General features: G+C 46.1%; 1 protein-coding gene across 1 annotated transcript in view; it reads right to left on the reverse strand.

The window, feature by feature from the left end:
* The window catches only part of stk39 (serine threonine kinase 39), a 51,501-nt gene that overhangs the window by 14,005 nt on the left and 27,496 nt on the right, over nt 1-10,000 (reverse strand). The window lies entirely within an intron of this gene.

Below are 10,000 nucleotides of genomic sequence, written 5' to 3' on the forward strand. Positions count from 1 at the left end.
TGTTACTGAAGAAGTTCAACACACTTGGCTCATGATTGCTGAGAACCATCCTCCTCATTAGAGATGACAACATGTACAAATTGTTAGCCGTAAACCCAGCCTCCATATGACCTCTGTGGTGAGGACTTATAACTCTATAGGTCCAGTCCCATCTCCTGTTGCTGGGGACTGACCCCCTCTTCCTGTTAGCAAAGAACTTTTATGGAAAGAACTGACAGCTCCATATTGCCCCATTGCAACATCAGCGCCCAGCAGCCTCCGCCATTTTTTATTTTTGGAAGCGTGACAGCGCCAAAAGAACCTCGCACAGGCTCGCAGTGGTCAGCTGCGGTAGCGCTGGCCCCTATAATCAGCCTCTCTAAACAGTAACTCAACGGGAGAACACTCTAAACTTTGGGGATTCACATCTTTTCCGGGCGTACTGCAAATCTTGATTGAAGTGGTGTAGTGCAGGGATGTAAAACAACAACCATATTGTGGAAACTAAGCAAAATTTTTCGTTTTCTTTGTTTAGTTTTTTCAAGATAAATACCTAATGAAAAGGACCCGAGGTTCAACTCCCGTTGAGTTACTGTTTAGAGAGGCTGATTATAGGGGCCAGCGCTACCGCAGCTGACCACTGCGAGGCGCATTCTGTTTCCAAAAATTGCCGGGGTGTCGCCTCTTTCCTTCCACGCTCTTTGCTGTTAGTCACTTCCTTTTATAGACTTCTTCTGAAGTCCCACAACAAAGAGTAGCTTTATGCACTTAGTGCCCCCTACGTCTAGGAGGAGGTATTACAACAACCTCTAAATTCTCTCTACACCTCCATGTACTATCACTCTACAGACATAATTCTGTGATGTCACATTGAAGGCTGGGTTCACCCAGGCTAACAAATTGTTAGCTACATAACACCTTCCCTGCTGCTTTGGTGTAAATCTGTCTCGCTAGAAATAGGTTACAATATTTACTAAGCATAAAAATAGCCACAAATTGCCTTTAAATCTCCGCTTAGATTTTTCAGGCTAATGCTTGATTTAACACACTGATTGAACTCACTCATCACTAATTCACCAATCTGGGCACCCAGAGTCTTTCAGTCTGAAGACTATATGACATATGACTCTGGGACAGACGGACGATATTCCGGGGTCTCCACTGTATAGTGGATGTCCACGCCAAGACTTCTGCTTCCGCGCGCAGCGGTTAATGTTTACAGTCCAACTGACGCCACAATGGAGTAGTGCTGTGAATCTTCACTGGCCTCATGATTCGATTCGATTACGATTCATCTGTCAACGATTCGATTCGATTTGATGCCACGATGCATCACGATGCATCTCGATACAGCTCAAAGTATTGCAGCTCCACGTATCACATCCTCAATTTTCTATATTATTACTGCACATGGCTACTTTTTCATCAATTAATACAAGCAGTCAGATAAATATCAAGTCGCTTTTTTACTTAGAAAGTGCTTTAAAATCTGAATGTCAACAGAAATTTAAACATAAACGATTCAACGATTCATCTGTCAACGATTCGATTCGATTCGATTCACACGTCCGCATCGCGATGCATCGATTATACGATTAATTTTGACACCTCTACAATGGAGTTGGAGCTGATCAATTGTAGGTCCAGACGGCATTTTGGCTAATAATGATAATAAGCTGCATATGAGATGTCATCGGACCGAAGGGGCGGGGGCGTCCGCTCTACAGCAGAAACCCCAAAATATCGTCCGTCTGTCCCAGAGTCATACGAGTCGTCAGACTGATAGACTCTGGGTTCCCAGATTGATAATTCACAGGCACAGTGACTGTATCTGCTGGTTGTCTCTGACAGCCTCATACTATTTGTGAATGCAATAAATATCGCTTTGCTCCCAAGACATTAGGAACACACAGCTAAAGCAATTCTGAATGCAGTCTCTTAGCTTGTAATGACTTCAATGCTGATTCACTTTAAAAGATACCACCAAATGCTGTTAAAATAATTAAACCAATGTGAAAACAAATAAATAAAAATCATTCAGTCATGACTTTCTTTTCCTCTCTCCTTCTCTCACTCACATTTCCTCAACCATAAACAAACTGTCGATAATCCCGTTTCCCTGTGTCTAAATCCACTCCCCCCCAGCTCAAAACCCACATTTAAAATAATGCCACCGTCTCCTACAATAATGTGCTACCCATCATCAGAGAGTCATATCCCTGCCTCTGCATTAACACGTGTACCACGCACAAGTACAACAGCAACTGACTGTAGGCTAAATATAGCAGCGTCATATTTCCCCAATTCTGCAGTCAGCATGACATCTCCAGCTCAGCAGGAGACTGTTTTATTGATGGTGTCAGAAAACTGGATTTGAAGGTTAAATTGAACCCTTTGACATTTTGCGTCAAATGTCGGAGCAGAATTTACTGCCAAAGGTTTGGATAAATAATGATATTTGTGTAGCACTGAGCGTGGGACATGGGTGGGTTATTCAGCACCAAGCTTTGCTTCGAGCACATTCAGAGGCTGCAGTGCTAAATGCGGCCGGTGGTATTCAACATGTATAAAGAGCCATATCTTCTGCTGTATCAAACGTCATGTGATGCTCTGTCAGGACACTGCCTCTTTCACAGTTCATGGAACAGACAGCAGCATTATAGAGAAATGCTATCGTTGATACATCCACCTCTCTGGAGAGCCCGCCAAACCACGACAAACCCATCAGTACCCAGAACACATGCAGTGGCGCTGGAAGTACTTTTAGGTAGGGGGTGCTGCAAGGCCGTAGCCACCGATTCAACATTGGGGGGGACGGCTGAAAATTTGTCCGCGACCAAAAATTTTTTGGCCACTTTGTCGCCAGATTAGAGGAATATTAACATTAAGATTAGACTGTTGTGTCATTATTCAGTCACCTTTTCTCACTCACCTCCATGTCACCACTTGCTCCCACTGCTGTGTTGGAATCCTCATTCTCTCTCCCACCCTTTTTGGACTTTTAGCCATATTTAGAGGAATATTTCATTTTAAATTAACATTAGGATTATACTGTTGTGATGTCATTATTCAGTGTCTTCTCCTCTTCTCTGCAGCATTACTCAGTTTACCCTCAGGAATCAGGGACAGTGATAGCCTACCTGCTATTCCTCCCATATATCCAGGGCCGGATTAATAGTACCATGGGCCCCCGGGGCTATTCATTTTCTAAGCTATTCATTTAGCCTTTTAGTCATAAAGATTATATCTTCCACACCGAAATGTTATAACAGAAGTGGAGTATTGGCCAGAATTACATGAACATTTGGACACTTATTCAGCGGGTATTTTGCATGTTGCGTTCAGGTGCACTGTAAAAAAACAAAACAAACAAAAATATATATATATATATATATATATATATATATATATATATATTTTTTTTTACATCTCTTGCCACCAGGGGGTGCTGCAGCACCCACCGCACCCAGCTTCCCGTGCCCTTGAACACATGTGGGAAAAAGCTCCGCTGAAGCCATTACAGTTGATCTTAACCCATTGATACCTGATGCAACATTTGCGTGTATATCCCTCATTTGTGTGCGTATCCCTTTAAGACCGTGAACCACGTTAACGCGGTTCGCGGTCTTAAAGGGATACACACACAAATGCTGCATCAGGTATCAATGGGTTAAACCACTCCTTCAGTCAAAATGAGGCTTCAAAATGGTGAGCCTTATTGCTACGGCACACTTCATTGGCCACAGAGTGACATATACTGAGTGTTTTAGTCCAGATAACAAGGCCTGATTGCGTAGTGACAGATTTTGGTAATCCACCAAGAGGGGCAAATAAGAGCAGCTGAAATCCTCGTGCTTCTGGCCAGACACACTAGAGAGATTCTGTACTTAAATTCAAGGCAGCATCATCCATCACATGTCATCTCTGATATGGAATAATTCCAGCTCACAGACCACGCAGACAGTCTGACGACCTAATGCCGGGATCAAAACATGGACTGTGTTTTCTCGCCAATTAATTAATTTAAAACAAGACAATCTCTTAATGATGCATTACTGGTTTTTTTGCCCTATTTTGATGAGCTCTCCTTGAGGTTTCTGAGATTGAAAACGTTTTTGCGACGAGAGCTTATGTTGTAATACTATACTAGATTGTGTCATGATGAGTAATACGTGTGAGCCACAAGATGCTTCCACAGAAGAAGCATGTGTAAATCCATTGATGCATCATAGCTGAGAAGGAGACGATGCCCCATGTTATAATCATTTGAGTTCTCCAGCTGTCTCCTGTTGCATCTCTTCCACTGCTCACTCTCAGAGCAGTGGCAGGGCTGGTTTGTGTGCAGCGTGGGGTGCCTGGGGAGGGGAGGGCCCTTCAGATGCCTGCTATCTCATCGACCCAGAACCTGCTCTGCGCCCAGCTCTGCAGGGAGCAAAAGACAGACTTCCAACTGTCCAGAAATACACAATTGTCCGTCTGTCTGTCTGCAAGACTCTCACTTTCTCTTTCTGTATGTGTATACAGAGAAAAAGGGAGAGAGAAAGGGATAATAATAATTCACCCAGAATTTTGCACAGTTGCCTTCCATATCCTGCTTATATACCTTCTTAAACATGTCAGACTTTTCAAGGATTTTCCAGGCCCAATTCCCTCAAATTATAGGCCCCAACACAGCGTAATTTAAGACAGGGCTCAAGGTTCATTACTGTTACAGGTCTGAGAACTTTCATAATGAGAACTAGCAGCTTTACAGAAGCTCACAGCCAGCAATTAAAAAGAGAGAGAGGCTTGAATGTGCGAACACTTCTCAACCGTGCTGCGTTACAGAGATGGCAGACTAGGTGGTCTCTTGTCTTCTCTAACACAGCACAGACTAGGTAGGTGGTCTATTGTCTTCTCTAACACAGAACAGACTAGGTAGCTGGTCTCTTGTCTTCTCTAACATAGGACAGACTAAGTAGCTGGTCTCTTGCCTTCTCTAACACAGCACAGACTAGGTAGCTGGTCTCTTGCCTTCTCTAACACAGCACAGACTAAGTAGCTGGTCTCTTGCCTTCTCTAACACAGACTAGGTAGCTGGTCTCTTGCCTTCTCTAACACAGACTAAGTAGCTGGTCTCTTGTCTTCTCTAACACAGACTAGGTAGCTGGTCTCTTGCCTTCTCTAACACAGCACAGACTAGGTAGCTGGTCTCTTGCCTTCTCTAACACAGCACAGACTAGGTAGCTGGTCTCTTGTCTTCTCTAACACAGAACAGACTAGGTAGCTGGTCTCTTGTCTTCTCTAACACAGCACAGACTAGGTAGCTGGTCTCTTGCCTTCTCTAACACAGCACAGACTAGGTAGCTGGTCTCTTGTCTTCTCTAACACAGAACAGACTAGGTAGCTGGTCTCTTGTCTTCTCTAACACAGAACAGACTAGGTAGCTGGTCTCTTGTCTTCTCTAACACAGCACAGACTAGGTAGCTGGTCTCTTGCCTTCTCTAACACAGAACAGACTAGGTAGCTGGTCTCTTGTCTTCTCTAACACAGAACAGACTAGGTAGCTGGTCTCTTGTCTTCTCTAACACAGCACAGACTAGGTAGCTGGTCTCTTGTCTTCTCTAACACAGAACAGACTAGGTAGCTGGTCTCTTGTCTTCTCTAACACAGCACAGACTAGGTAGCTGGTCTCTTGTCTTCTCTAACACAGACTAGGTAGCTGGTCTCTTGTCTTCTCTAACACAGCACAGACTAGGTAGCTGGTCTCTTGTCTTCTCTAACACAGCACAGACTAGGTAGCTGGTCTCTTGTCTTCTCTAACACAGCACAGACTAGGTAGCTGGTCTCTTGTCTTCTCTAACACAGCACAGACTAGGTAGCTGGTCTCTTGTCTTCTCTAACACAGCACAGACTAGGTAGCTGGTCTCTTGTCTTCTCTAACACAGCACAGACTAGGTAGCTGGTCTCTTGTCTTCTCTAACACAGCACAGACTAGGTAGCTGGTCTCTTGTCTTCTCTAACACAGAACAGACTAGGTAGCTGGTCTCTTGTCTTCTCTAACACAGACTAGGTAGCTGGTCTCTTGTCTTCTCTAACACAGCACAGACTAGGTAGCTGGTCTCTTGTCTTCTCTAACACAGCACAGACTAGGTAGCTGGTCTCTTGTCTTCTCTAACACAGCACAGACTAGGTAGCTGGTCTCTTGTCTTCTCTAACACAGCACAGACTAGGTAGCTGGTCTCTTGTCTTCTCTAACACAGCACAGACTAGGTAGCTGGTCTCTTGTCTTCTCTAACACAGCACAGACTAGGTAGCTGGTCTCTTGTCTTCTCTAACACAGCACAGACTAGGTAGCTGGTCTCTTGTCTTCTCTAACACAGCACAGACTAGGTAGCTGGTCTCTTGTCTTCTCTAACACAGCACAGACTAGGTAGCTGGTCTCTTGTCTTCTCTAACACAGCACAGACTAGCTGGTCTCTTGTCTTCTCTAACACAGCACAGACTAGCTGGTCTCTTGTCTTCTCCAACACAGCACAGACTAGGTAGCTGGTCTCTTGTCTTCTCTAACACAGCACAGCAAAACGATCTTTGTTGAAGTTGAGCAATAGAGACAGGCTTATTTACCAGTTGAAGAGCTAAGTAACTCCTCGTTTATTTCATTACCACCAGCTTAACAACACAAAACATGTCGCAGAGCAAAAACACAAGCTTTTTTCCCCTTCATGAACACGACCAAATTAATAGATAAATAATTGGTGAGCCACGAGTCCTGGAATTTACATTGTCCAGGCCGTGCTATATGCTCATTATACCACAGCTAAGGGCCGTGCCTTGATGAGAGGAGAAAGCAGTGTGGGGAGCACAGCCAAAGGACAGCCAATGACCTGTAACACTCTCCTCCCTACGACACGACCAGGGAGACAATAGACTGTAACACTCTCCTCTCTACGACACGACCAGGGAGACAATAGACTGTAACACTCTCCTCTCTACGACACGACCAGGGAGACAATAGACTGTAACACTCTCCTCTCTACGACACGACCAGGGAGACAATAGACTGTAACACTCTCCTCTCTACGACACGACCAGGGAGACAATAGACTGTAACACTCTCCTCTCTACGACACGACCAGGGAGACAATAGACTGTAACACTCTCCTCTCTACGACACGACCAGGGAGACAATAGACTGTAACACTCTCCTCTCTACGACACGACCAGGGAGACAATAGACTGTAACACTCTCCTCTCTACGACACGACCAGGGAGACAATAGACTGTAACACTCTCCTCTCTACGACACGACCAGGGAGACAATAGACTGTAACTCTCCTCCCTACGACACGACCAGGGAGACAATAGACTGTAACACTCTCCTCCCTACGACACGACCAGGGAGACAATAGACTGTAACACCACGACCAGGGAGACAATAGACTGTAACACTCTCCTCTCTACGACACGACCAGGGAGACAATAGACTGTAACACTCTCCTCTCTACGACACGACCAGGGAGACAATAGACTGTAACACTCTCCTCTCTACGACACGACCAGGGAGACAATAGACTGTAACACTCTCCTCTCTACGACACGACCAGGGAGACAATAGACTGTAACTCTCCTCCCTACGACACGACCAGGGAGACAATAGACTGTAACACTCTCCTCCCTACGACACGACCAGGGAGACAATAGACTGTAACACCACGACCAGGGAGACAATAGACTGTAACACTCTCCTCTCTACGACACGACCAGGGAGACAATAGACTGTAACACTCTCCTCCCTACGACACGACCAGGGAGACAATAGACTGTAACACTCTCCTCTCTACGACACGACCAGGGAGACAATAGACTGTAACACTCTCCTCCCTACGACACGACCAGGGAGACAATAGACTGTAACACCACGACCAGGGAGACAATAGACTGTAACACTCTCCTCTCTACGACACGACCAGGGAGACAATAGACTGTAACACTCTCCTCTCTACGACACATCCAGGGAGACAATAGACTGTAACACTCTCCTCTCTACGACACGACCAGGGAGACAATAGACTGTAACACTCTCCTCCCTACGACACCACCAGGGAGACAATAGACTGTAACACTCTCCTCCCTACGACACGTCCAGGGAGACAATAGACTGTAACACTCTCCTCTCTACGACACGACCAGGGAGACAATAGACTGTAACACTCTCCTCCCTATGACACGACCAGGGAGACAATAGACTGTAACACTCTCCTCCCTACAACACGACCAGGGAGACAATAGACTGTAACACTCTCCTCTCTACGACACGACCAGGGAGACAATAGACTGTAACACTCTCCTCTCTACGACAAGACCAGGGAGACAATAGACTGTAACACTCTCCTCCCTACAACACGACCAGGGAGACAATAGACTGTAACACTCTCCTCTCTACGACACGACCAGGGAGACAATAGACTGTAACACTCTCCTCCCTACGACACGACCAGGGAGACAATAGACTGTAACACTCTCCTCCCTACAACACAACCAGGGAGACAATAGACTGTAACACTCTCCTCCCTACAACACAACCAGGGAGACAATAGACTGTAACACTCTCCTCCCTACGACACGTCCAGGGAGACAATAGACTGTAACACTCTCCTCCCTACGACACGACCAGGGAGACAATAGACTGTAACACTCTCCTCCCTACGACACGACCAGGGAGACAATAGACTGTAACACTCTCCTCCCTACGACACGACCAGGGAGACAATAGACTGTAACACTCTCCTCCCTACGACACGACCAGGGAGACAATAGACTGTAACACTCTCCTCTCTACGACACGACCAGGGAGACAATAGACTGTAACACCACGACCAGGGAGACAATAGACTGTAACACTCTCCTCTCTACGACACGACCAGGGAGACAATAGACTGTAACACTCTCCTCTCTACGACACGACCAGGGAGACAATAGACTGTAACACTCTCCTCCCTACGACACAACCAGGGAGACACTAGACTGTAACACTCTCCTCTCTACGACACGACCAGGGAGACAATAGACTGTAACACTCTCCTCCCTACGACACGACCAGGGAGACAATAGACTGTAACACTCTCCTCCCTACGACACAACCAGGGAGACAATAGACTGTAACACTCTCCTCTCTACGACACGACCAGGGAGACAATAGACTGTAACACTCTCCTCTCTACGACACGACCAGGGAGACAATAGACTGTAACACTCTCCTCCCTACGACACAACCAGGGAGACAATAGACTGTAACACTCTCCTCCCTACGACACAACCAGGGAGACCCAAACGGGAAGAAGGCCAGATAATTTCCAGCCAAAGATCATTAGGTCTATTACCAGCCTGTATAACGGCGTCGAGTCAAAGACACTAACCACTCCACCAAGAGAGCTGGCTCCCTTGGTGGAGCTGATGAACATGCCTTTATACTGGGGAGTGAGTTTAATCAATCCACTTGCTATACCACACTGGACTCACGAGGAATCAACGCTGATTCACCTCGGTTACACCTGCATGTTGGGGACTGGATGAGCGGAGCTACTGTTACAGCAATAAGGAATCTAGGAACTCTCATTATTAGTAATTGTGTGCAAAGAGTTGCCTCGGGACTGTTGCTTTTATTGCATAGGAACATATTGTTGCCAGGGAATATTTGAACTCTTTTTTGCCTCTCATCGCTGTCGGGCGGAAACCTTCAAAAAAGCTATTTTTCCACAAGGAAGAAAAAACATTCACATTTTAACATAGTGTAATAGTAATGACAACATTAATAACCAGTAATCTTAGGGGGTACGGTGGTGCAGTGGTAAGTGCTGTCGCCTCACAGCTCGAAGGTCCTGGGTTCGATTCCCACCTGGGACGCTGTGAGCGCTGAAGGAGTGCGTGCCCGTCCGCATGTCCTCGAGTGCCCACCGCCCGGGTGGGGTCGTCAAAAGGGCCTTTCTGTGTGGAGTTTGCATGTTCTCCCCGTGCCTCCCGGGGGTTTCCTTCATATAGG

The sequence above is a fragment of the Poromitra crassiceps genome (assembly GCF_964638095.1).
Source record: "Poromitra crassiceps genome assembly, chromosome: 8".
Lineage (NCBI taxonomy): Eukaryota > Metazoa > Chordata > Actinopteri > Beryciformes > Melamphaidae > Poromitra > Poromitra crassiceps.